Source organism: Drosophila kikkawai, chromosome 3L (assembly GCF_030179895.1).
Source record: "Drosophila kikkawai strain 14028-0561.14 chromosome 3L, DkikHiC1v2, whole genome shotgun sequence".
Classification (NCBI taxonomy): domain Eukaryota; kingdom Metazoa; phylum Arthropoda; class Insecta; order Diptera; family Drosophilidae; genus Drosophila; species Drosophila kikkawai.
Genome location: NC_091730.1, coordinates 35,624,854 through 35,647,624, shown reverse-complemented (window position 1 = coordinate 35,647,624; position 22,771 = coordinate 35,624,854). Strand labels below are relative to the sequence as shown.

The 22,771-nt window shown below is 43.9% G+C and overlaps 1 protein-coding gene and 1 long non-coding RNA gene across 2 annotated transcripts in view; one reads left to right on the top strand and one right to left on the bottom strand.

Annotated features, from left to right (window-relative positions):
• Positions 1-22,771, top strand: part of LOC138928268 (piezo-type mechanosensitive ion channel component-like) — a 569,725-nt gene that overhangs the window by 25,273 nt on the left and 521,681 nt on the right. The gene's annotated exons all lie outside the window — the stretch shown is intronic.
• LOC138928678 (uncharacterized) lies at positions 795-1,172 on the bottom strand. Its single transcript, XR_011445067.1, has 2 exons — positions 1,002-1,172; positions 795-950 (listed from the first exon to the last, which is right to left on the bottom strand). It is a non-coding gene; the product is annotated as an uncharacterized lncRNA (long non-coding RNA).

Sequence of the window (22,771 nt, the reverse complement as noted above, 5' to 3'; positions counted from 1 at the left end):
GCCAAAGTGTTCCCCTCCCGCTCACTCACTCGCCGAGCTGGTGGCTGGGTTCTCCCGCACCGACTTCGCGTGGCCGCTGGGCAAGCTCCGGGCCAGAGCAGCGGGACGGGAGCGGGATTTGTCGCCGCTGGGTTCTCCCGGGCACAGATCTGGCGTAGGGCATCGGGGCTGCTGGGTTTTTCCCGAGCTACGAGCTCCTCGCCGCCGGAAAACGGAGGAGCACCTGGCCATCGCCAGGGTGACCGTCCAAGATTCCCATTTTCCCGAAGCCAGAGTTCCCCTTTTGAAAACGAGCCCCTTTTCGCTGCCATTTCGCCCCTAGAAAGTTCAATAAAAATTCGGCGTCCATGTCCTGGCCGTCTCTAAAAATATAAATATTTCTGGAGAGGAATCCTGGGCCGCTGAGGTTTACCCCGGCCCTAGACACATCCTTACAATATTAAATAAAGTTTATCAACTAATATTCAAATGAATGAGATCTTTTATGTCCAGGAAAAGCCTGCTAACGATGAATCTATTATTAAAAAAGAGTTTCATTCATATTATCCATATCAGCAGAACTTCAAAGCAAATGATGAAGTACGAATCAGTTTGCAAAACCAAGATTTGTATGTCCTTCCATGTGAAAGTTTTCTCCATTTTGAAGGAACGCTTAGCAAAATTATTGACTCAAATACAGGAACGATTGGTACAAATGGCGTTAGTGGTTTGCTCAAAAATAATTGCATGGCCTATTTTCTTAATGAAATAAGATATGAGTTGAATGGTTGTGAATTGGATAGGACACGTTTTACTGGAATAACAACGACTATTAAGAACTTTCTCTCAGTCGGCCAACAGGAAGGAGCGGCTTATCGCAATGCGGGGTGGAGTGGCGGGGACAATATCCCTTCTGGAGGACATTTCAGTTTTTCTGTACCTTTAAAAATGTTGATGGGGTTCGCTGAAGACTATAAGAAAGTCGTCTTAAACTGTAAACATGAGCTCGTTCTGTTACTTACGAAAAACCCTGATGATATGTTTGTGAAAAATGTTGATGGAAAAATCCATAATATTGCTATAAATAGTATAAGTTGGAAGATCCCCCACATCGTTCCAAGTGACAGTGCTAAAATTAAAATGTTTAATGTAGTAAAGAGTGGAGCTAGCCTCCCACTCGCATTCCGGAGTTGGGATTGTTATATAAATCCGACATTGGTTCAGGGAACACATCATATATGGAATGTCAAGATGTCTGCAAATGGAGAACGTCCACGTTTTGCTGTTATTGCATTTACATTGAATGGAGAACTAATTACAAACAATTTGAGAAATGCAAAGGTATATCTTAATTCTGAAGTATATCCCTATGAGGATTTGAATGTTAAATATAATGAGAATCGGTTTGCTGTCTTGTATGACATGTATACAAAATTTCAAGAGAGCTATTACAATCGAGAACCCCGAGCTCTTTTATCTCCGATGGAATTCATGTCGAAGGCTCCTATTGTGGTTGTTGATCTCTCATACCAGAACGAGAGTGTCAAATCAGGAGCGACTGATATAAAAATTTCCACTGAGCTAACTGTTGCGAGTGAGATAAATACAAAGGCATATTGCCTTCTCATCCATGATCGACTAGTTGAATACTCGCCACTAACTGGATTGGTTCAGCGTATCGTCTAACAATTTGGAAAGGATTACTTCATTTAAATTTTTGAATTCATTGCAAGTAGACGTACACGGATCCATCAAAATGCTAACACTAAAAAACAAAGACATCATCTCAACCAGTAATAGCATTCAACAACTTGTAATAAAAATAAATAATTTCATGAAAATGTTTAAACATCAAATTTTCCCCGAACATGAGCAATATCTGGAGGAGTCGCTCAAATATTTTTATAAAAGGATGGCTGATACACCGCTGGTTTCTAATATTCATGGGCAACATTTCACATCTTGTTGTTGGGCACATGATAATGTCGAGGATGGAGTTGATACATGTGCTTGCCATTTCTTAACTGTACGCTCACAAAAATCATTAAAAATTATGAAAATGTATGTTAATTTGGAACATCGCTTTTGATTATTATACTTGAAAAATAAAATTATATTTACAAAAAAAAAATAAATAAATAAATAGATAGCATTTTTTTAATGGTGGAAATGGGATATAGGATATTTCTTTTGCAGCCTTTACTTTTCAGATTGACTGTGGATTTAAGTTTTGGGTGGATGGGGTGTTTCACATTGCACAGACTGTTAAGAAACCGTTACAAGTGCATCCTTCACCATCCCTACTTTGGTGAGCTAATTGAGCAGGTTGTTGCACGCACTTGATCTAGTGTAGGTGGGATGAGGGTGGGAAAATTTGACTGCTCTGATCCTCTTTCCAGTGGCCCTTCAGTGGGAAAACAATTGACCTTTTTCAAGTGAGGTATCTCACAGGGAAAATCACAGTCCTGAGTCGTGGGTGGGAACATGTTTCGACTCTGACGCCCTTGTTCACTTACACCCTGTCCCTTTTCAAACGAGGATCGTGGGTGAACGTACACGGGATGCTCAGGATCACTCCGGGCGGAGCAGGACCGCCGCCGTGCGCCCTTTTTCAATTGCCTTATCCGGGCGGAGCAGGACCGCCGGCGTGCGCCCTTTTTCAATTGCCTTAAGTGGGTGAACGTGCACGTGTGGGTCAGGATCACTCCTGTCGGTGCAGGATCTCCCCGGTGCGCCCTTTTTCAATTGCCTCACCCTCTAAGTGAGGGGTCGTCGGTGCACGTGCATCGATCCGGGATCGCTACCGGGATCGCTCCGTTGCATTCGCACTCTTATCCATATCCCTGTGGGAACCCCTTGAACACTTGATCTCAAGTGTCCTTTTACATGCACTGACCCTAATTTATTCCATCTTTATTACCCCTTCTTATGACAGGTTCATATCTCCCCCTAACTAAGTGCATTTTTATTATCTAAACCACTCTAATTTTGACAGCTAATCCATTAATTGCATTTTTATGACCCTTTTTACCGACATCAAAGGTCCCGAAAATCCGGTTATTCAACTACTATAGTCTCCTTTTAGAACTATACATTTAATCCAGCGATGCTCCAACGTTTTTAACCCTTCTAAAAAATATGATTTTTCAAGGTCTGCAAAATAGACCTCCTTGGCATCGATGACCTCTTCATTTGATCGAAATTTTTGCCCGGCGAGTGACTTTTTCATGTTTTGGAACAAAAAAAAATGGCACGGAGCCAAATCTGGCGAATACGGTGGATGGGGCAGCAATTCGTACCGCAATTCGACCAACTTTGTGGTGGCGAGAGCGGAGGTGTGTGCCGGCGCAAAGAACTTTTTTTTGGCCAAATGGGGCCGTTTTTTCCGCAATTCGGCATCGAATCGGCCCAGTAATTCAGCGTAGTACGACCCTATAATTGTTTAGCCCTTCTCCAGGTAGTCGATGAGAACCACACCTTGTGAGTCCCAGAAAACAGTGGCCATCACCTTACCGGCCGATATCACTGTCTTCGCTTTCTTCGGTGCACGTTCGCCAGGTGAAGTCCACTGTTTCGACTGTTCCTTGGTCTCTGTTGTATACCAGTGGATCCACGTTTCGTCAACGGTCACAAAACGGCGTAAAAAGTTATTTCGGATTGCGTTTAAAGAGCGTCAAACGCTGCTCTGAAGTGGTATCTCGGTTACGTTTGTTGTCTGCAGTAAGCAAACGCGGCACACATCGCGCCGACAGCTTTCTCATCCCCAAAACTTCGTGCAGGATATAGCCCACGCGATCTTTTGAGATGCCTACTATAACGGCTATCTCGCGCACCTTCAATCGGCGGTCTCCCGGCGGTCCTCCGTACTAGCCGTTTTTGGGGCACCTGGGCGTGACTTATCAAAAACGGATATGCGACCACGTTGAAATTCATTGAACCAATTTTTGACGGTCGCCATCGAAGGAGAAGAGAGGAGGAGAGTCACCATACACAGCATCCAAGCGCTCTTTAATTTCTGAGCGCGACTTCCCTTCCAAAAATAGGGATCTTATCACCGATCGGTACTGCTCTTTTTCCATTTCCTTAAAATTCACGAGCTTGCCAACTCCACACGTGGTTTTAAAAAAGCTTTGGGACCGATTCGATTGAAATTTTTACAGTAGTCGTCCAAAAGAATATTCTAATCGATAGTAATATCGATAACCGATTTGGAACACCACAGTCATTGAGGCTAAGTATTTATCGGACCACCCTCGTATAAGCTCTATGGATTGGAACTCCAAAGGAAGAGGTAGAGATAGTGCTTATGGGATTTTTAGAGCTTGAGAGGGGGACCACACTGCCTTTTGAAATTAATCGCCCTTTTGGCGTGAACGTTTTGCCTTCTTGCGAAGAAAAAGATTAGTTGAGCTTAACTCGAGAAAGCGTTATAAAGGACTGAATGGATGGTACCCTTGGAAGACTTGTTATTGGCAGGATAAAATACCTCGGGAACGTCTACTTTTGGTGTCGTTATATGGAACCACTTGTGACGCGCACAAATATATGATAATAAGACCTAGGATAGAATTGTAACAAGTAGCGAAATAGGAAAATTAAGAAATAAAATGAATTAGAAAGATTTGAATCAGGGCACGTAATCATTATAAGTGAAAAAAATAAAATCCAAGTTTAATGATTATCTATTGATTTTAATATGTTTCGCTTGCCATTAATAATTATAATTTTATATTTACTTCATCGCTCAAAGAATAATAATTATTAATTTGAGCGAAAATGGTTCGATCAAAAAAAAAAGCCCATTTTTTGAGCGATATTTTTTCGCTTAGAATTTCGCTCAATGTGTAATAATTTCTTCGAAAAAAATTTTACATGCTTCTATGAATCGATTCGTCTGTTTTCGATTCATAGAAGCATGTAAAAAGTTTTTCGAAAAAAACCTCTCAGAAAGAAGTTATTACATATTGAGCGAAATTCTGAGCGAAAAAAAATATCGCTCAAAAATGATCATCATTTTTTGATCAAACTTTTTTCGCTCAAAATAATAATTATTATTCTTTGAGCGAGTAAGTAAAACTTAAAAATTAATAATTAAAATTGGTTTAATATATAAAAAATCTAGATTTCAGCAATCATTGGTTATCTTGAAAGAGCATCCAAATTGTAGCCAATTGGTATAATTCGTTTCTTTGTGCGACTTTACCAAGTGAATGATTTTTTTGTTTAAGGAAAACATTGATAATCATTATTTACGGTCCCTGATTTGAATCCAATGCGCACGCCACAGTTCGCGAGCAGAGGGTCACACTGGACCGGACGGAAGCTGGCCACACTAGGACAGCATAGGTGAACGGTTACACTGGACAACGCCAGGGCCTATATAAAGCGGGCCATAGCCATGAGGAAATCACTCAGCAGCCGACTACGATTGGGTCGATTTAAGCTGCCCAGTAGTTAGCCGCGAAGTCACCTTTTGGGATCCAGGTAAGCCAGGTTCCTCTTAATAAATCGTAGTTAGAATCTCTCTCTGCCTACTTTTTTTTAAGTCCAACAACATCTTTTCTTTCCTGACTTTCGAGTCCAACCACAACCACTTTCCGTGCTGACTATCCAGTCCAACAACAACGGGGTCTGTTAACTTCCGAGTCCAGAAACATCCCCTCGTGAAAGACATTCGAGTCCGAAAGCATTCGCTCGTGGATGACTTTCGAGCCCGAATGAACTATCTTCTGGCGGAACTATCGGTATCTTTCCTACCGGACACCCGCGATCAGGACGAGAAGGATGGTTCGGAAACACTACGTACCCCAGAAGCGAGACCCGGCGTGAAATTATTGAGATTTCGTACCTTTTAAGCCTATAAATATTAATATACTGTAAGGAAGCGTCTGGGCGGCCGGGGTGATCCTCAGCGGCCCAGAGCCCCTCACAAAATTTATAATTTGTGAGACACCCAGAACGGAGAAGCGCCGATAATTTTCTGGCCAGCTAGCGGGAAAAATGGGGGAAGAAAATATTTGCACGTGATTATTTGGCCAGGGGAACTGGGCGACCCGGAATAATCCAGCGGTCAAGCCCGCGTCCGCGCCCGGAATTATCCAGCGGCGGGACGAGCGACCCGGAATTATCCAGCGGCCACGCCCACGCCCACGCTCGGAGTGATCCAGCAGCGGGGCGCCTTCGGGGCAGGACAAAGGCTCGGAGGAATCCAGCAGCCAAGGCCTGTGTCCACGCTCGGAGGAATCCAGCAGCGGGACCACTGACTCGGCGAAAATCCAGCAGCCAGCTCCGAATCCTCGCCCGGAAGAATCCAGCGGCAGGATTGTTCAGAGGGCTCGGAATGATCCAGCAGCCACGCCCACGTCCACGCTCGGAAGGATCCAGCAGCGCGGCGTCCGTTGGGACAGGACAACGGCTCGGAGAGATCCAGCCGCCGATGCCTGCGTCCACGCTCGGAAGAATCCAGCAGCGGGACAGTTGGTTCGGAAAAATATCCAGCGACCAACCCCAGATCCTCGCCCGGAAAAATCCAGCGGCGGGATGGCTCTCTGATGGGCAAGGGGGAAAGGGGGACCGGCGGCCTCGCTGCAAGTCCGGGCTCGGAAAAATCCAGCAGCCACGGGCTCCTGTTCCCGTCCGGCTTTCGCCCGCACCCGGAATTACTCCGGTGCTACGGGGAAAGCAGGAGGGGAATTGGTCACTGCCGGCGAGGGGCTCCGGCCCGCGAACGAAGACAGGGAAAACGCGCAATTTGATTTGGGCACATGTTTTCTAATTGGTAGTTTTATTGATATGATAATTCTGGCGGCGGGTGTGGGACGAGTTCCCCAATATATGTAGACTTAATGGCCGGCGGCCATGCTCACCTACGACTGGAAGCGGATGTCCTCGAAGGACCTGCAGGATGTTTTCTCGACGCGGACACGCGGTATTCACACGCGCACTTTTAGGACCTTTTCGGAGCGACGCGACTTGTAAGCTCGAGAATTTGCCGGGAATTCAATTGACCTAATTTCCGCAGTGTGGCCGTGACCTAGTTTCTGCCGGCAGCGCTGCCGCGATCAATCTTGGCATTGCCAGACGCTGCCACTATCGCCGATGATCGGCCTTTTCTGCGCGCATAATTCAAATAATTCCCTTTGTGGGATATCCTAATTGTTCAATTAATTCTAAACTTAATGTTATTTTGTGACGACAATTTAGCGTCGTCACAATACATTTTACGGCATAATCCTCTAGCGTTCTACTCTGGGCCTGGGCTGGAATCTTTTACCACCCTTAAACAAAAATTAGTTCCTGAACTGACCCTAGCCGTCCCTGAGCTATCCGAAGACCGACAGCGTCACACAGTTAATTGAAAGAATCTAGACTTGTTGTCACTCGCATGGACAAAAAGGAAACCCTTTGGATCGGTGGAGACACTTGTCACTTGCCATTACACGGAATAGGAGGAGGAGTTGCTTGGATGCAACAAAGTGTGAAGTCAATCGCGAACGTGGAACTGCTGTGGGAGCTTGTGCAAACACGGAACTGATGAGCTCGGGCAAAACAATTTACCACAATTGCCTTTTTTTATTTGGGAGGTACAACATCTAGAGGAAGGGTGGACATAGACGCACTGGATGGTTCTCTGCTGAACATAAATCGTATCTTTTGGATATTTTAACTACTGCAGTACTACATGATTTTAGTAGTCGGGTGTCACCTTGGAGGTCGTCGGTTTGAATAGAACCTGTGGACTCCAGAGTTCAATGGGGCTCCATTAGGAAGGAATCAAGTCTGACCACTTCGGCATTTCAGTTTTATTTGGAATGGATTTCTGCTATATGAAAGCGTCAACTTTAGAAGTATCGTGTATCGCAATGATTAACACCGTAATGCAATTTTGAAGATTTCTGTACGATAAGTTAAATGTTAAGTAACTTTTTTAGTTGGATGTCATCGAAACGCTCAGTTCGATTTTTCGAGGCTTAGCGGAAACCATCGTTGGTGAGTGGCGAATAGGAAACTATTGAATGGGCTTCAACACTAGTTGGCATTTAGGTCTGACAATTTCCGTAGCGCCGAGGATTCGCGATCAATGGACTGCATGTTCAATAATTTTTTCTGTTGGCTGTTCACCAACACTCGTTTATTTTTGAAAACTTCCGTTTCGCATCCGGATATACCAACCGCGGACTGGAAGGTTTTGCACGTTGCGACCCTATCACCCAAGCAGGGGGTGGGGGGGCAAAGTTCAGTCCGCCAGATAAGCAAGGAGGCAGAGGACATCCTCTATTCCAGATACGGGAAGATGGGACATTGGTAGAGTATACCTGCGCCTCAAAAAGTGCCATAACGGGGATAATGATGCTCACACCCTGAAGGCAGGCGTGGTGGAGAAGGACCTAGGTCTGGAAACCATCGTGGATGCCGACCGGGAAATGACGCTGGATGAGTCCGACGAAGGAGGGGACGGTAACCTGACCGTAGTAGTCAACCCGTCGTATGGAGGTGAGCCCAGTACCAATGACACTCAGGGTGCTGCAGCTCAACCTCCATAAGAGCAAGGTCGCGTCGGCGGAACTCCTCATAACCATGGAGCAAGGATTCGCCGACATAGCTTTGGTCCAGGAGCAATGGATCGCCTTAGGCAATGTCATTGCCGGACAGAAGTCCGCAAATTACAATTTTCTCCACCCACCAACGGTAAGCAGGAATATAACCGCCGTACTTGTACAGAAGGGTCTACACGCTAACCTTATGTCTCATTACAGCTCTGATGACCTGACCGTGGTGATGCTAGAGAGCGGGAAAAAGCGCCCTTTGGTAGCTTCCTGCTGCATGGCACACGACAGGACGGCCCCACCAGAAGAACTCATGAGCTTGGTAGAAGCCAGCCCGAAGGAAAAAAAAACTGCTCGTGGGTGCAGACGCCAACGCGCACCACTGCGTATGGGGGAGCCCCGACATAAACGACAGAGGTGAGTCCGTCTTAGACTTTATACTCACAACCAACCTGAGTATAGCAAACGTATGGGAGGAACACACCTATGTAGGTCCCACCTCCTCAAACGTGCTAGATCTTACTCTGGTAAGGGGACAAAGTACTTTGGTATCAGAATGTAGAGTCCTTAAGAGACCATCCTTCTCAGATCATAAGTACATACGGTTCCAACAAACTCAAAGAATTCTTCAAAATCGCCAAGCAGGCAAAAGCTGATATCACCAATGAGAAATACAAAGTCCTACTAAGAGACTACAAGAAGGAAATACGCAAGACGCAGAGAAACTCATGGAGAAACTTCTGCTCCAATATAGAGACTGCCTCAAAAACGGCGAGACTCCGGAAGCTGCTACCGAAGCTGCCAACCATACAGAGTCAGCTCAAACGCGACGACGGACAGTGGACTGAGGGCAGCAAAGGGGCCCTAACAGCACTAATGCCTGCGCATTTCCCAGGATGCACTAAGGTATCCGATGCGAATAAGCACCAGGACCTAGCAACTGGAGAAGAGCATCTCCCAAAAGTTCTAATATCCTCTAGTAGACACTGGACTATAGACTCCTTTGTGAGAATAAAAACACCAGGACTATATGGAATATTCCGTATTCAACAACCTTAGCACGGCCGCAATAATGGATCGCCTGGAAGCGACTTGAGGATAAGAAATCTTCTAAGTTGAGAGGAGCGCACAGAGGCACGCCACAATATGCTTATGCGGATGTCATAAGCATAATTATCACGGAAGTCTCTCCATCGAACCTTAGCTCGATCATGGAAGCAACGCTCAGGGAAATATGTGAGTGGGCGGAGAAGGTGGGACTCAATATCAATGCGGCTAAGACGGACCTCATTCTGGTCACCAAGAGATACAAGGTGCCGCAATGGATCCTCCCAAAAATTAACAAGTCAAATACCTCGACATTTTACTTGACAGCAAGCTGAAAAGGAAGGCCAATGTAGTAGAGAGGCCACCATGTCGCTACAAGGATTCGAGCACAGTTCAATTGGTCGAGACATGTGCAGTACATCTGACTACATGATCCCCAGAACGTGCCCGGATGTAAACACAACAGTATTCATGGGACCAAATGAGTGGAAGTCAGGCCAGGACCGTGCTCAATACCTCAATATATACACCGACGGCTCCATGATGGAAGGAGGAGTTGGAGCGGGCATATACTGTTCAGACCCTGAAATGAGGCTATCGTATAAGCTACCAAGCTATTGCAGTATATTCCAGGCGGAAGTATTCGCTATAAGCAAAAGCAGCAGAGCTTACCGTAAACCGTCCACATGAGGCGGTCAATTTGTTTGTAGACAGTCAAGCGGCGATAGATCCATGCAATCATCAGCGGTCAGTTCCAAAAATGTACTGGCAAGCAGCGAGTCACTAGATAGCCTGAGCACGACTAAGTCAGTGAGGATCTACTGGGTTCCCAGCCACCAAGGCATAGACGGTAACGAGACCGCGGACGAACTGGCAAAGCAAGGCGTCGGACTGGCGAGTGAAAGAACAGAAAACGTCCCTATCTCCCTAAGAACGCTCCAAAGCGAGCTAGAGAGACGGGCTGACGCAAGCGGAAAAAGCAGGTGGAGGAGTAATTCCGCAACCTGCAGAATATCAAAAATCATGTGTAAAGAGCACAATGAGAAACTCACTCACTACGTGCTGCATCTTCCGCGGAAGGACTGCAGAATGTTAACAGGTCACTGCCTGTCTGCTGCACATGCAGTCAAGCTGGGTATTACCGACAACGCCAAATGCCGGAAATGTGATGAATCCGAGGCAACCGAAACCTTGTTGCAAATGCACAATAACTGCAAAACTGTCTGGTCTGCAGCAGGAGCACATCAGTAAACAAACAAATTAGATTTTGTTACGCTTCCGGTTAAGACAATGGAGCAAGAAGAGCGCTCTGTTTGTTTATCGTTTGCCCAAGTAGATCACGGCGAGCGCGGTGTCGACGGCACTCGTTATAAGCGCCTTTACCCTCGCCTTGGGACAAAATCCAAATTCTTCACTTTCGTTACCAATTCTTGCTAAATTTCCCTATATTCCCAACTCATCGGCCGATCAGGAGAACTGAGTGAGTTAACGGCAAAAATGCACCCGATTAGAGGTTTGGCGACGATGGAATGTGAAATAATTGTTTTAGTGTAGTCACTGCTTAGTGAACAAAGCCAAAACACATTCGAGAAAAACTTCTTAATAAAAACGTTGAATTTATTTATCCCAAGAAAAATTTTAGTTGTGAAATGTTTCATGAGCGAAACAACAGGCTTGATTGCTTTGTGGCAACACAAATACACTACATAAATTCTTAAAAACAAATTGTGAAATAAACACAGGCAAAAGTAAATTCATAGAATATTAATGGGAAAAAGCAAGGTCAAATTTTTCTGTACGTAAGCATCACTCAGAATACAAATAAATATATTTTTTAAACAATTATTAGCATATTTTGTAATGCACTTTTTATATTTGTATAAAATTCTTATTCTCGAAAGTGTGGATAATTTTGTTTTTTTTTAGCAATGGCTATAATGGTCTTCTGATTTAGTAATACAGTTTGTTCACGTCAGGAGTCCCCTGCTCCCCGAGCTTCCAAAAGATCAAGCGCTCCCAGCTTAGCAACGCCTGAACATGGTCCTTCGAGCCGGATAAGGATATCGTTCTGGAATCCTCTTCTTTTTCTTTTGGTGGTGCCACCGCAAAAAAAGATAAGTAAAAAGTTTCCTCCCGTCTCTATTTGCCGGTCGTCAATAGTTTCCCAAAATTTAAATTTCGCTCAACCTGCGTACGATATCTTGTCAACTCCGAGTCCGAGATTTCCGACAACTTAAAAGTCTACATATATCCAAATCCAATTTTCTCCACTTCTATTTGGCTGCACATCGTTCTGCAACGCCATAATTATCGCCGTTTCTTTTGGGGAGACTCGATATACATATTGTTCATGTCAGGAGCTTATGTTCCCGCTTCCCGCGACTCCGAAGCGCTCCCGCTTCTTCAAAGCTCCTCAGCTCGCTCTCTCGCTCCCGCTCTTCTAGCGGATGCTTCGGCTCTGGCCGATCGTCGCATCGCTGAGCGGCCGCTCCCGCTCTCCTAGTTGTTTGATCTCCCACTCCAGCTTGTATTTTTAATTCCTATATTGAACTCCAATAAAACGGACCAAGTCCACGATTTATATTCTGAAAATAACCACGCCCCCCCGGCCTACTACTATTTCTCTTCGTTCGGTGGTGACTTTTCGCTATTTCTACGGTGTTTTCGGTGACTGCGGCGCGTTAGTGATTTATTTAATAATTCGTGTGCTGATCTGGAAATTGAAGGAAGTTTCCCCCCTCCCAGCCGAACACATATATATATATATATATATGCATATGTAAATCGGCGCGCGTTACTCCGCGATTCGGTTGGTCATTTACTTAGAGCGGTAATTGGTATCCTCAACCTTCAGCCGAACAATATATTAAAAAAAAAAAGAATAATAAAGTCAGTGAACAGTTCGTGTTGCCGATTTTCTTCTCATATCTTCGCTTACTGTATGTTTCCCGCGGCATCGATATTTTTTGAGTTCCTTAAACTTCAAACAATACAGTCCACTCCTCGACGCTCTACTGTACGTATTAGACAAGCCCATATGTGAATATATTTTCTGCTACTTAACTCCAAAGGCAGCCACTGCAAATCCAAGGGCAAAAAGCGACAAGTCCGTCGATACTAGTCCCGTTCCTTCGCCCTCCGAAAGTTCATTTCCATGACGGGCCGTGTTACCCAATTCGAAGCTAAGGGTGCGACAATCCAAGGCAAAGTCAGCAGGGCAACTGTTGATGAATATTCCTTGGCTCTAATGGAGCACCAAGTCGACTCGCAGGTCAATATCAGTTTGATTGACACCACCTTCTCCTCGGAGAAGGTCCTCCGCGTGGTACCTCCTGGAAACGTACTACGGTACGGCCAATGCGAGCGGCACCTCCAGTGAATCCCTCACCCAATAATCCTTTGACTCCTAATCCCTACCGAGACATGGGACGTAAGCTCCGTCCAATACAGAGGGAAGTGCAAAGACAAGCACACCTCAAGCGACACAACCAAAACAAAGTAAAGCTGCGGCAAGCCAAGCCAAAGCGACTGGCGAACACGGGAAGACAAAACCGTGAACCCACCAACAACGAAAGGCGCAGGCAAGCAAGGCCCATTTCATCCTTGCCAAAATCGCGAGGAATGAAAAGGAGGGCAAAGCCGACCCGTGCGACGCTGCAGACAAAGCCAGATTTCTAGTAGTGATCGAGGAATACGAGCGCTACGAAAAGGAGCACCCAGAGACGTCTTTGCCTCCATCCTTGCCAAAATCGCGAGGAATGAAAAGGAGGGCAAAGCCGACCCGTGCGACGCTGCAGACAAAGCCAGATTTCTAGTAGTGATCGAGGAATACGAGCGCTACGAAAAGGAGCACCCAGAGACGTCTTTGCCTCCATCCTTGCCAAAATCGCGAGGAATGAAAAGGAGGGCAAAGCCGACCCGTGCGACGCTGCAGACAAAGCCAGATTTCTAGCAGTGATCGAGGAATACGAGCCCTACGAAAAGGAGCACCCAGAGACGTCTTTGCCTCTCCAAGCAAAGCGCAACCGCTCACAAGAGGTGAGCGAGAGTGCTCCGAAGTGAGCCAAGGACGCTAAGAGAGCACGGAGACCGACCACTTTCGTCAAACCGGCGAAAAAGTTCAGCGAGGTGGCCCGAGGCAGCCTCGCAATGGCACTTGTCGATGAGCTCAACGACGATGGGCGCCTTCTGATGGAGAAATGGGAGGAGGTCGAGACCCAGTTGGCAGAGATGGTGACTGACAAACTACTGTCCGAGCCAACGGGCCAGTCACCCTACTTTGACTCCTCGAAAATGGTTAAGCGGCACCGGGTAATCAGGTGCGAAGATGAGTTCTCGCGGGACTTACTGGCGGATTGCGTTGCCAGACTAGGCAACGCATGGAAGGGGATAAGCATTAATCTAGTCCCCGCCAAGGACATCCCAAGGAGACCCAGAGCTCGCATTTTGTTGCCCAAGGGGCTGTCTAGCCATGAAAGGGTGCTCAAGACTCAGCGAGCGATGAACAAGCGATATGAAGGACTGGGCCATTCTCATAGCTGAACGCGAAATGAAATCCAGCCAGCCATATCTGTTCTTGATAAACCAGCGCTGTCTAGAACAGCTGAAGGCAGCAGATAATAGAGTCCGGTACGGCATTAGAAAGGCCAAAGTAAAGATCTTCCTAGACGAACCGGACGATATCCTGGAAGACGAAGTCGAGGATGCCAACAAGCTGTTGGACGACTTGGCAATCGACGACAGCACCCCCAACATCACCCCAAACTAATGCCGACTGTCGTACAGATCAACCTGAAGCGCAGCTCCCACGCTTCAGCTAATCTGGGGGTCCTTCTCCGGGAGAAGGACATCGACATCGGCCTCATACAAGAGCCATGGACAAGGGAGGGACAAATCTCTGACATGGCCATAAAAGGATGTACAATATTATACACAAACTCGACAGGTAGGCCGAGGGCGTGTATAATCATTAAAAACAACCTTAATGCTCTTCTCTACCCCAATCTCATCAACTTAGATCTAGCAGTGGAAAGAGTCAAGGCGGTGGATGGGACAGCCATACTAATAGCCTCTGAATATATGGCCTACGACGAACCAGCACCACCCGAAGTTTTCATTAGGGCGATGCAGTGGGCCGAGGAGACTAAGACGACGCTCATCCTCGGGTGCGACGCCAACGCAAGGCACACATTGTGGGGAAGTAAGGAGACAAACGAGAGGGGTTAATCTCTCTTCGATAGTATTATATGTCGTGACGTCACTGTTTGTAACAAAGGAAACACGCCCACCTTCATCTTTCCAAGTACGGAAGGATTTCAAAGCTGGGAAGAAGTCCTAGATATAACCTTCCACAAGTCTCGTTTTCAGACCACAGGTACATATTCTTTGAAATCGTGATGCCGATATGTAAAACGGCGCCGAAGCGAAACCCTCATAACACCGACTAGGACACATACGGAAAGATTGTACAGTCAAAGGTAAAAAATAGAAGGATCAAGACTTGATCTACCCCGGAAGGAATAGATAAGGAAGTCGAGGACTTCACAAATATTCTGACCAAAGCCTATAAGGAGTCATGCAGACTAACATACTCTAAGAAGACATGGTGGCGATGCCCCTCGTCCCAGATTCTGGATCTGCTTAAGGTGCGCTTCCAGGAGCAGACGGACGAGATTACGGCCTTCATAAGGGAAACGGAGAAACGCATACTTAGTATTCTCTCGGACAGACTGGATTCCATTGCGGGTGAGGTGAAGCAAACTGGAGAGTGGGTATCTCGCCTGGAGCGGGAAGTAGTTGATCTGCGCTCGCAGCGGGAACAGCTGAGTGTTCTTGTTGACCGTCTCAGCCAGGAGGTAGCAGACATGCGGGTGGTCAAAGAGAGAGTGGGAGGTGTGGAGGCTAAACTGGCTGCTCACAACGCGGCTAACAATGCGTTTGACCTTCGCATACATGGAATCCCATATGTTGAGGGTGAAAACCTGAAAACACTTTTTCATACTCTGTGTTTTTCACTGCACATAACTCCGCCACCGCGGGTTCGGGACATTTTCCGGCCCCGTAAAACACAAAGAACAAATGTCGACCCGGTCATTATTGTTAAGTTGGATAACTTGCGAAAAAAGATTGGGCTACTGAAAATAATTGCAGCGTACCGGCGAGAAAATAAAATGCAACTGAGCTTAAAGCACGTGGGTATCGACTCTGATGCTCCGATCTATGTTAATGAGCAGCTTTTAAGAGAAAATTACATCATCTTCAAAGAAGCAATGCGATTAAAAAAACACAAGTTTTTGACTGCAGTTTTTACCCGACGTGGCCTTGTTCATGTCCGCTGTAATGGGAGCGAGAATGTGAGGTGCATAGAGCGCATTGAAGAGCTAAACGTGATGTGCGATAACGAACCTCCTCTCTCCTCCTCCCGCTCTTCACAACTCCCCACACTAGCCTTGGAAGATGGACCTGCACAATCGGAGAGCTTTCGCTCTTAATTTTATTCGTACTCTTAATGTTCATTTAATTATTAGGGTATTCATTAAATTGTATCAGTATATAAGTAATTGTTTAATGTTTAATGTCTTTTGTTACACTGAGTTTGCGCCTCATAAATGGTATGTCCCAAATTATGTGGGATAATGTAGGGGGTTCCATGACTGGTAGCATTTTAAGAGTCCTAACTAATTATAAACAGGGCTTAAAAGTGGTTTATATTAATGCACAGAGTCTCTTAAGAAAAATTGATGAGTTTAGGTATCTGTTCGTGAAGTCTAACGTAGATGTAATATGTGTATCTGAAACGTGGTTTATGTCTGAGCAGTCTGATTTATTGGTTAATTGTGATGGTTATAATGTTTTTCGTTCTGACCGAATTGGAAACGCTGGTGGAGTGGCTATATATGTCAGCAGCAGTCTAAACTGTGAGGTCAAGTGTAAACAGCCAAACGATAGTCCCATCGAATATATATTTTTGGAGGTAAAAAGTATTTCAAAGGAAACAAAATCCCTCATCGGCTGCATTTACCGACCTAACCGAACGATTGAATACGCACCTCTGATAGACACTATTCGTGAGATATCTACTGCCTACACTGACATTATACTTGCAGGCGACTTTAACAGTAACGTCCTTAATGAGAACCACCTAATAGATAGCTTTGAGGCTTTGGGCCTTTATGCTGTCAATAAATCAATGCCTACTCACTTCACTGACTCCACTGATACCCTTATTGACTTGTTCTTCTTAAATGACCCTAGTTTAATTCTATTATATGACCAGGTCGCAGCACCAGTTTTCTCGAAACATGACCTTATATTCTTGACTTATGACGTATCTTTGACCCATAATGTTAACTCGTTCAGCTTTAGGGATTATAAAGGCATTAATGCTTTGGTTATCCAGAGAGAATATAGTATGTATAACTGGTCTCCTATTTATCAATGTACAAGTGTTGAGTCTCAATTAAATGTCTTAAATATTAACATATTAAATATGTATAACAAATGTGTACCTGTCAAAATAAAAGTTATTAAACCAAGGCAAAACCTGTGGTTTAATAATGAAATAAATGAACTTATACATCAACGAGATATCGCGTACAGGAAATGGGAGCGGTATAAGTCTGACCATTTTTGCACTTTGTATAAAAAATTAAGGTGCAGAGTTACAAAACTTATAAAGGTTGCCAAGGGTGAAATATTCAAACTAAAATTTGAGAATGCCACCTCGTCAAAAAAGACCTGGAATGAACTCAAAAAGTTGGGAATCGGAAAGTGCAGGCAAACAAACAATAACTATATTGATGTAGAGAATCTCTGTCAATCGTTTACGCAAATCGATGTACCTGAAGCAACTCATAACCAGTACCTGAACAATATATCTAGCTGTGATAATAGTTTTAGCTTTATGTGCGTCGATCAATGTGATGTTTTAAATGGAATCCTCAAAGTTAAATCGAATGCTGAAGGTTTAGATAACGTCAGTCCCAAATTCTTAAAACTTATTACTCCGCTACTTCTTCCACATATAACATACATCTTCAATACTGCAATTACTACTTCGACTATGCCCACAACTTGGAAAAAGGCGAAGATTATTCCAGTTCAAAAACCAAATAAGGAATACAGACCCATTTCAATCCTTCCCTTTCTTGCTAAGGTGCTTGAAAATTTAATGGCGCAGCAGATGTTGAGCTATCTCGAAGATAACTCCCTGCTGGCGCAAAAACAATCTGGGTTCAGGAAGAAAAGAAGCTGTATTAGTGCAATAACGGACATTGTTGAAGATATTCGGAAGCAACTGGACAATAATTGTGTGACGCTTTTAACTCTATTAGACCATAGCAAAGCATTTGACTTGGTAAACTACTCTATTCTCTGCTCTAAGTTAGTCTCTTTAATTTCTCTGATACTGCAGCTCGATTTATTGAGTCATACCTAAGTGGAAGGTCACAGGCAGTTGTCTCTGGCACTCGCATGTCTAGCTGTAGATTGCTAACACGGGGAGAACCTCAGGGATCAGTACTTGGTCCTTTGTTGTTCTCTTTGTATGTTAAAGATTTACCTAGTGTTCTGTCTGACTGTGAAGTACATATGTATGCGGATGATGTTCAAATTTATGTTAGTTGTCCTGTTAATCAGTTAAATATTTGTATTAGTAAGAGCAATAATATGCTCAAGAAATTAAATGACTGGGCAACATGCAATGGATTAAGCATTAATCCGAAGAAATCCAAATGTTTAGTAATTTCCAAGAGACCACTTGATACTGGAAACCTTCAAAATCTGGTTATAAATAACAGCCCTATAAATTACACCACAAATGCTAATAACTTAGGGATGACTTTTAATAATACACTCTCTTGGAGCAAACATATCACTAAAGCCTCTGGTCGAACATATGAATTGTTGAGACAACTTGCATGTACTAAGACACTCCTTCCGCAACAGATAAAGACCTTAGTTGCAAAAACAATCCTTATTCCAACACTATTCTATGGAATAGAGGTGTTTGGACACTGTGACTCGCGAGATTTCCATAATTTATCAGTAGCCCTTAATTCAATAACTAGATACGTGTTTAATCTTAGACGTCTTGACCATGTATCCAACTTGAGCTTGACTTGACTGCATGGATTAGCTATAGAACTCTTACTTACTTTCATAGATTATAACTTCGAAAGAACCAAAGTATTTTTATGATAAACTTGTGTTTGCAAATAACTTGATATGCCCCAGATACAAAACTTTATGCTCAAACCGTCAATTTTTTATAAAATATATATATAAAAATATATATATATATATATAGCTAGTAAAATTAGTAATTAATAATAAATCAATAACGAATAATTTCAGATAATAAGAATACGAATTGTTAGACTAAATAATAATTTTTTTCTTGACTAGTGCAATAACGATAAGCTAATCACTTGTCGCACTAGGATAAAAACAAAATAAATGAAATGAAATGAAATGAACAAAAAGCTAAGCGAGCTCAGAAAGAAAGTTCGAAAAGCCTTCAGCACAAGTTACGGAACCAAAGTCTGGCAGCCGTACAAAGCAATACACAAAAAATATAAAAAGGAAAATGGCTGCAAACAATCTTCCAGGCATGCATTAAAACAGCACACAGACCACTTCCATGGAAGGAAGCGAGGGTAGCCTTCATACCAAAACCAGAAAGAAGGGGACACATCCAAGCCAAGGATTATAGGCCGATAAGCCTTACCTCTTTTCTAATGAAAACACTGGAACGGATACTTGATATCCACATCAGAGAAAGAACGGAGAAAAACCTTTTCAATGCGCAACACGCGTACAGAAAAGGCTGATCCACTGAAACAGCACTATATGAGGTGGTGCGATACATAGAAAAGGCTCTGCTTTTCGAAAACTATGCAATGGCTACCTTCCTAGACATAGAAGGAGCCTTTAATAACGTAAACGCGGATTCCAACCTGAGCTCCCTCAACGGTATAGGAGTAGAGCGTGGATCAGCGCAATGCTGACGAGCAGAAGGATAACAGCTGAGCTGAGTGGCACTCATCAAACAAGATTTGTGAAGAGGGACACACCTCAGGGGGGAGTCCTGTCCCCACTGCTCTGGCTGATAAACATGGATGACATACTAAGAACACTAAATAGCGAAGGAGTAAAAGTGGTAGCATACGCAGACGACGTAGTCCTACTCGCATCAGGACCATTCCCCGACGTCATCAGCGAACTAATGACTAGGGCACTCACTAAACTCAACGCATGGGCAAAAGCCTGTGGATTGGGCATAACCCCAAGTAAAACGGAACTAATGCTCTTTACTAGGAGAACAAAAGTCCCCAGCTTAATAAAACCAATGATAGATGGCATAGAATTGGAGATATCACAGCAGAAAAAGTATCTAGGAGTGATAGTGGATACGAAACTTTCATTATTTATTATTTTATTATTTATTATTAAACAATAACAAATATCTGCCATTATAAATCCATATCCTTACCTCAGACCGGAGAAGGAGTGTTTTTTAATGATATGCTCCGACTCACATCAGGTGGTCAGAGGCAAGGATAGGTGTCTTAAAATATTAATTTTTTTGAAGTCTAGTGACATTTCAAAAAATAACAGAGAGTACAAGTCGTTGTAAAGCGAACATAAAACGCGAAAAGGATCGTGTGCCTCGAAATTAGTTTTACAAATATCCAAAGTTAGGAGGAGGAAGGAACTGAAAAACGTATTTGATTAAGAAGCTTACTGGAAAAAATATGTCCATTTATTAATTTATAAAGGAACATCACGCCGTGGCAGGTCCGACAATCCTTAAGAGAGGGCAGGTCCACAAGGCGTAGTCTGTCAGCATAAGGAGGAAGGCGGCTATTTGGGTCCCAGTCTAAACCCCGAAGAGCGAACAAAAGGAATTGCTTCTGTACCGATTCGATAAGGTCCTGATACTTTGTATATTGGGTGGACCATACACAGGAACAATATTCGAGTATGTGCCGAACCAGGGATATATATAAGAGTTTTGTAGTGTAAGGATCATCGAATTCCTTAGACCATCATTTTACGAAAGCAAAAACACCCTTTGCTTTACCGACAATTATACCGATGTGATCGGTGAAGCTCAAGTTGTGGGTAAATAAAACACCAAGATCCGTTACAGAGTGGATACGTTCAAGTGCCTAAGAAATAGTTAGCCTGGAAACAATTTCTGCGGTAACACGACATGTATTTACATTTACAGTTGTTAAGAAACAATAAATTGTGAGTGCACCAGGACAACATGTTGTTTAAATCAGCTTGCAAAAGCTGAGCAAAGTCAGGATTCACAAGAGGCAAACATAGTTTAACGTCATCAGCATACATCAAGACGTAAGAGTGGAGAATAACTTGGGGCAGATCATTTATAAAAATGCCAAATAGAAGAGGACCGAGGTGGCTCCCTTGAGGAACACCAGAAGTCACGTGAACAAGGTTTGAGAATGAACCCTTGAATGCAACTCTTTGAGTACGGTTCGACAAATAAGTAGAAATCCACTTGATCAACGTAACTGGAAAACCCAAGAGACAAAGTTTCTTCAGCTGAACTGAACTGAACTGAACTGATGATTCACCGAATCGAAGGCTTTGCTGAAATCTGTAAAAATAACATCGGTTTGGATGTTATTTTTAAACGCGTTTCTAATGGCAGCCACAAACTCAAGGAGATTTGTAGACGTTGATCTGATTATTGAGCTACATTGGTGCTAAGGCTGAGTAGTAATTAGAAATTCGAATAATTTGGGAATTGCACTAAGTTTTGCTATACTTCTATAGTGTTCAATGTTAGATTTACTACCCTTTTTATGAAGCGGAATGATAAAAGATCCTTTCCATACTTCGGGGAAAAACGAATGCTGAAGTGATAACTGAAAAAGTCTAGCCATTGGTCTACATAATGATCTAGCACAATTTCTCAAACCGCAGCTAGGTACAAGATCTGGACCAGAAGAGAAGGAATGTTTGATTGTTCTGAGATTTTGAAGAACATCATCTTCACTGATTACAGGCATAAAAATGCAATTTGAGCGCGTGAGTGGAAAAGAATACTCTGAGTTATTATCAAAATTAATTTGTGAGTATGTAGTCTGGAAGAATTTTGCGAACAGGTTCGCGATATCAGGCTCATTGGAAGCAGAGGCATTATCAAAAGGAAGACATTGTGACGGTTAGGTCATTCCTCGGGGCTCAAGGATGGCCAGGGTTCGTCTCAGAAATTTATTTGTTGTCTGAGGTGGTTGCTGAAAGAGATGCCGACCCGGTCCCAGAGTAGAACGCCGAGAAATATGCCGTAACTATAATTATCTGTTTATTGCCTCGAACATTACAAGTTTTAAAAAAAGATTGGGTTTAGTCCGCTGCCGCGGGTAGTCGCTCCGGAACGCCGCATTTCAGGGTTAGGTACATCCTTCCCGCTCGGGTCGACAGCGTCGGTGAAACGCCGATGCGCAGATGCTCCTCAGATCTCCTCGAGTGCGAATAACTGGTGGAGGCCCTCAGGTCTGCCAGTTATTGGAATAACTTGTTAGCGGAGACCCTGAGATCTTCCAGTTAGCGAGCAGATTTGTGGAGTCCCTAAGGTCTTCCAATCTTTAGAAGTTTGTAGAGGCCCTAAGGTCTTTTAAGATGAGAAGTTTGTAGAGGCCCTAAGGTCTTCTAAGATTGAGAAGTTTGTAGAGGCCCTAAGGTCTTCCAATTCTTCCTTCAAAGTGAACGGACGTGTTTTTTTCTTGCGCTCCCGATTTGTGTAGAATTTGTCTAAAAACCTCCGGGGTTTACTAACATTTAATATTTGGTGTTTCAAATAATTCCCGTTCACTTCGCGTGTGCATGCTACTTGTTTATTTTGTGCTATTTAATTCAATTTAAATTGCATTTTAGTTTGGGCTGCTGCGGTTGCTTTGCATTTTGCTCTTTTTGCATTTCCTTTTGTGCGTTTAGCGTTTGTTGTTGTTTGCGTTGCTGCGACAGCTATAAACGGTTCTACTCAGCGCTTATCTCTCGCTCTCCTGCTCATTGACCCCCCCCTCATCAAGTGCCGCTGCATTTTAATCCCTTGCGCCCTCTCTTAAATAGTGGAAGTACAGTTGTAAGTCCTTATAATGTCCCATAATATGGTCAGATCCGCCAAAAATTGTAAGAAAAATATTACTTACGGTGAACTCACCATC